Source organism: Lichenostomus cassidix, chromosome 6 (assembly GCF_008360975.1).
Source record: "Lichenostomus cassidix isolate B80296 chromosome 6, HeHo_3.0, whole genome shotgun sequence".
NCBI lineage: Eukaryota > Metazoa > Chordata > Aves > Passeriformes > Meliphagidae > Lichenostomus > Lichenostomus cassidix.
This window is the reverse complement of record NC_139487.1, coordinates 9,119,381-9,125,380: the sequence shown is the minus strand read 5'-3', so window position 1 is coordinate 9,125,380 and position 6,000 is coordinate 9,119,381. Positions and strand designations below refer to the sequence as shown.

Genomic DNA, 6,000 nt, shown 5'->3' with positions numbered 1-6,000 from the left:
GTGTAGCTTTCCTGTTTTCTCCTTAATGCTTCTGCCATACCAGGATTTGAATGGGGACGAGAGACATTAATTAACACACGTCCATGTCTAATTCCTCAAGTGAGAAATGAGCATGATCCAAAGGCTTGGGGACAGAGTATTACTGTGTTTGCCTCACATTTGGGAACTTCTTAGGTCTGTTATGCCCTCAATTTCAAAGTACAGCTGTGCATCACATACAAATGGGTTAGATTACTGCAAAAATAATCACTAATTTAAGTCAGCAATGCAAACATTTTTGACATTTAAACATTGTCCAGTAAAGGTGCATAACCCTTCTATTTGACAGATGTGAATACTAAAGAGAACACAACATTAAAACCCTTCTGGCATAAAGAGAGGAGAGAACAGATTTCTATTATTTCACATTTTTTGTAACAAATTAATTCATTACTATGCTTCAAAGACTGGTTAATTCCTCACCATGCTGGTCTGGACATTCTTTTTTATTTCTTATTTTTTTCGTACTGCTGCTGCCCAAGTGGCCACTGATTAATACAACAGAATATTCAGCATTGCAAATGAAAAATATATTGGAGATTATGTACTTTCTGCCTTCCCAAAGGCCAGCTGCTGTCCAGCTCAATTTGTCTCCTTCCTCTCCTCAGTCCCTCTTCACCCACAGGTTTCTCTGACTTGCTTTCACTTCAGTGTATGTTTTCTCTTGCTCCAAGGGTAATGTGTCCTCCTCCACCTAAGCAAGCCTGGTGAAATAGAAAAATGAGTGGAAAGCTTGACTCCCACATAAAGTGAAATCTGCTTCACCAGTGTGCATTACAAATGACAGAAAGCCACACTGACAATGAAGGATCTAAAATCCTCCCTACCCCAACGCTGTGCATGTGGCTTGTGTGGCTGCAGCCACAGCATGCTGACAAGGGCATACTCAGGGTGTGAGATCCTCTGGGATCCCAGAGGCTGATCTTGGATTAGGTCAAGTTTCTTTGTAAAAGTTAGTGAGTTTAGTTGAGCTTGGTTTGGTGGTGACCTCACCAGATGGTGAGCAGGGCCAAGATTTTGTCTTTTGCTCACCTTTGTGTAGCTAGGATGTGATTTCTAGAATGTTCCTCTTCTGTGCAGCATGTTGTGTATTAGGGTAGTGACCTCAGCTGATAACCTTGCTGTCCTGTTATACAGAAAACAGAATTATATCAACAGAGGGAACACTAAAGATGGAAGTGGAAAGGTTAAAAATAAAGCAGTGTTCACTCAACAGATCCAGCTCTGTGCACTGAGATACAGCATGCATTTCTACTCCTTAAAGTGGCTTAGATATAACAGTAGAAATATCACATAAATGGTCTCAAAAAATGAAAATGCTGAATAAGTTTGTTCCATGCCATATATCAAGTTGTTCTTAGTACTGATAATACAATACCTTCTCTCATTTACTCCTATTGAGGATCTCTCTCTAGCAAATAGTGTTTCTAACACAGTTTTTCTCCTTGACATCCTGGCCCAATTCTAAACTCACGTTTTACCCATGCTTCTAATTTATCTGTTTGCTGTCAGCTCCCCATGACAGGGTATTGGGTCTGACTGAGATGAGCTGATTTTCCCAAGGCAGTCTTCCTGGTGCTGTGCTTTTGTATCAGTAGATGGAAAGGCATTGACAACACCAGTGTTTTGGCTACTGCTGAGCAGTCCTGGCACAGCATCAGCACTGTCTCTCCAGAATTCCCCCCATCTCCAGTAGGATGGGGTGGGTGTGGGAGGAGACATAGCCAGGACAGCTGACCCAAACTGACCAAAGGGATATCCCACATTGTGTGATGTCTGCTCAGCAATACAAACTCTCTCAGGGAGGTTTAGGCAGCCCAAGAGCCCTTCAGCCACTCTTTGACAACACCTCTGCACAAAGGCAGCATATCCTGTCAAAGGGTAATGACCAAGTAGAAATCAGGCTTTGCAAGCTTCTATAGCAATCACACCTTCTAGGCAGCAGCTGAACATGCAGAAAACAGAGCATATTGCAAAGGTGTCAAAGGGCTTCAGGAGTCTGGTGAGACTCAGCCTCCTCAATCATTTAGACCTTCCTTGTATGTATAGAGTGGAATTATCCAAGGAACTCTCAGTGCTTTGCACAGAGAAAAATGCAATTTGTGTACTTTGGCAGAGCTCCAAAGAAACAAAAGCACAGGGGAAGATAGATGAGGGACACCACAAGGGAGATCACATGGATTTTCCCTCCAGATATTCCACTGCCTTGATGGGGCTTTTAAAAAACTTGTGACACTGTGTTCAAAACCTTTCTGCAAACCAGGAGATATCATGTCTTTTTTACCAAACAGGAGCAATCTTTTTCCCCAAAACAGGTTGCCAAGTCAGATGAGAAAAAAGAATATCAAAATGTTATTTTGCTTGTAGTTATGCAGGTAATTTAGCCTTTTAGTATCTATTAATTATTCTTCTTTGTCTAGGCTCATTATAAAATATCCAGCTGGTGCTGCTATTCTCAGTAGCCTGAGGAAGACACTTTGATGTTAAATGCTGCACTGTCAGAACATTTACAGAGCTGGCCTGGGTTTTTTGGCTTGTACTTTTTATTTGGCTTTCTGTTTGTTTGTTTGGTTTTGTTTTAACTCCCTCCAATTTAACTCCCTTTCATGGAGACTATTGCTTCTCTGACCTGAATTGAATTTGCCAAAACTTTTACTAAAGCAAGTGATACTATTTTTCTGTTCTGCAATATTTTTTTTTTCAAGCTATTTTTTCAGTCTTTTCAGGCTGACCTGTGAAACAACAATTTTCTGATCCACTTTTTCAACAGTAATTGTTTCTGCCTATCTTAATCACCCAGCATACAGTGTGTGCCTGAGGATTTATTCCAAGTGATTAAGATGATTTCCCAAGGATGTCCCATATGATCTTTATTTGATTTACATCTCTCTTCATTTTCACTATTGTCTTCAAAATGACAAAGGTTCAATACAGGTTTTGTTGTTTTGAGTTTTTTGTTTAAAGGAAATTATGCTGAGAACTTCTCACTGCATTAATGCTTCTGATGCTCAAGGATGTTAGTAATTTGTATGTATGTAATTATAAAATTCTGGTTTGCTTGGAGTTTTGTCCTTTTATTCACCCTATGTATAAAACATTAACAGTTGCAGAGCCACAAATGCACTTCTCATGGTATTTCTGATACTTTACTGAATTGAAGATAAAATCTAATAATAACCTTTGTCATAAAGCAAATTTCTTCCTCTAGAGAGATGATGAATGAGCTTTTTCTGGTGTGCTATCCAATAACTCAGCTGGTCACAAGGCTTCTGTATGGCCATGCACCAGGAACACAAAAATCATCTGCCTTATTCTGAAGTTACTGGTAGAATAATGAGACATGAAAATGTCACAGCAGAGATAAAAGGATTGGATAGGTGCAGTTATAATAGCTGGGATAAAATTAAAAGTTATCTAATTTTGTGCTTTAGGGTATGAAGTGAACAGCAGTTTAGTTCAGGAATAAGTCCTTCCTCTGAATGTCATGTACCCTAGAGCACAAATGGTGACTGATTGGAATAGTTGGTGACGTGGCTGCAATTTTTCATCTTCCTTTGCTGAAAATGCCTTCATCATTCTCAGAGATTAAATGAACCAGTGGTATTTTGTGGTTTATAAATTCCCTTGTTTTGATAGACTTGGCATTCATTCAGTTGTGTGACAACCAAGCTGATTTCAGGTTGGTCCTGCCTGGAGAAAAGCCTGGTGACAATTCTCAGCTGCAAGGACATTTCTAGATCAGTTTGCTAAATAGAGTGGGACCCGAGTTTCATAATCCATCAGAACATGGCCAAATAAGTGATCAATTTGTGTGGGATTTATATATGTGGGCATTTTAGATGTAACTTGATCTCTTTTTTTCACCTCCTTTCAGTTAGGGTCTCGGAAACACAAAAAAAATGAGGAATGTGTAAATTCCTCTGGAGTTGGCAGTTTTACAAAAGTAGGGCCAAACATGCAGCAAATGCAAAACAAAAGATATTCACTGACACTAATGTGAAAACAGCAATTGACTTTCTCAGAGCCTCTCCAGTTTACGACACCTGAAGTTTTGACCCTGAGCAGAATGGATGGATAAAGAAGGCCCTTTACTTGCTTTTATATAGAGTCCCAGAATGCATCAAGAGGCACAAAAGGCATCCATAGAAAAGGCATCCATGGAAAAGCATCCAAGGTCCAGTAGTCTTTTTCCTGAATCAGTGGTACTATTTGAGTCCCTGGGTCTAGAGATATTCTCCAAAACTTCTGGGAGAATGGCATCAAAAATCTGAGAATAAAAATCAGCTCTAAAACAAGCAGCTATGAAAATTATTAGGGGAACCACAAAAGGTAAGAAATACACCCACATTAACATCAGTGTGTCCTAAGCAGTCAAAGTAATGCAAGGCTGAAGGTTCAGACTGTATTACTCTGTGGTTGATCCTTGTTCTCTCCACACCACCCTGACAGCATTGGAATCTCTGCATTTTGGATGCTGTAATCCTAAAACAGAGGCACAGCTCACCAGAGGCATCTGAGCCCACAAACCATTGCTTGGCCATCTGGGGTTTACCAAAAATTATGAAAAAAAATTATGATTATCCTATTATCCAAACAGTAAACTGGTTAGAGAATGGTTCTGGCTCTTGGGAATGCCAAGATTATATCCTCTGGTATCTACTTTGAAGCTCCTCATTCTAGGCAGAGTCTGGGCTGAGCTCACACAGCTCAGGAACTCTCTGGGTCTGTATTAACATTGCAGCACTGTGTAGGGTAGATGAAACCTCTGTCACAATGGGAAGACAAACTACTCTAAGAGTAACTATTTGAGGTTTTACAATGAAAATGGTAGGTTATCATCCTTCTCAACTACTGTTTTCAGGTGACATTTGCTCTGCAAACAGAACTTTGAAGCGATCAAAGCAAATGTTAAAAAAAAAGATCTTCCTATGCACATGAACTTCCACGTTCCTGTTGTCTATGTGTGGGAGCCATTTAGTCTCCTTCCTGTTCACTTTTTGTGTCACAAACATTTTCTTGTGACTAGTGAAGTGAACTAAGCCTGAAGGAGACAAAAAAATCATAAAACCAATTTATTTCCGAGGAAAGAAAATAAAATGTAATACAGTTCCCAACTAAAGTATTTTCAACTACCTCTATTTATTTCTTATCTACCTTCAGTAATAATGAATAAATAAAAATTAGGCAGGAACAGCACCCTTTCTCAAAAAACAGAATCAGTCATCCTCTGCGCTGACGCAACTAAGGAACATAAAACTGATACAAAGGAACAACAGACACTATTTTTTCTTCTAGAGAGTTATTTTCTTGTGATGGAAGCCAATTAGTGTTGTTCTCTGAAGAAACATGAAAACATCAGAGAGAACATTTTTTGTCTGAAAAGAAACAAAAAGAGTGAAAATAATCTGATCTAGAAAGACATCTTCATGTGCCTTCAAAAAGTGGAGAGAGACAGAAAAAGAGTCTATCTTATTTTCCCTGACAAAAATAATGCAACTTTAGTCTTGAAAATGCTGGAGCTCTGATTTTTCCATTAATGCAATCTATTGAAAATGTTCTGTTTCAGACAGTGTCTCACTTTGCCAAAATTTTCCGGCTGAATTATTTCTTTTAAACAGGGAAGAAAAGATGCTTCTAAAGCGTTGCTGCCTGTTGAGATCATGAGTTCAGGTAGGAAGAAGTGTTTCTTTTTTTCCAACATTCTTGCAGGAAGATTGTTGCTTGTCTTCATTTTGAAGTGGGGTTTTTTGGTTTTTTTTTTTGGGGGGGGTGTTTTGGTTGGTTGGTTGTTTTTTTAGGGGTTTTTTTGTTTGTTTTTTTTGCTCTTCTGGGATGCATCTTCTTCCCTGCTCAAAAGACTCCTGTTGGCATTAGAGTAGCCTTGAAGACAAAAGTGACAGTGCTCTGGGAGAAGCCCCAGACCTTGTCTTGGGGAATGGAAAAGCACCATGCTCCATCGAG

The 6,000-nt window shown here is 39.3% G+C and overlaps 1 long non-coding RNA gene across 1 annotated transcript in view; it reads right to left on the bottom strand.

Moving 5' to 3' along the window:
- Positions 1 to 552: 552 nt before the first annotated feature.
- Positions 553 to 6,000, bottom strand: part of LOC146435159 (uncharacterized) — a 74,932-nt gene continuing 69,484 nt past the window's right edge. Inside the window, exons 3-4 of the long non-coding RNA XR_014853068.1 lie at positions 1,072 to 1,165; positions 553 to 743 (exon numbers count right to left, since the gene is read on the bottom strand). This is a non-coding gene — a long non-coding RNA (uncharacterized LOC146435159). The remainder of the gene's footprint in view (positions 744 to 1,071; positions 1,166 to 6,000) is intronic.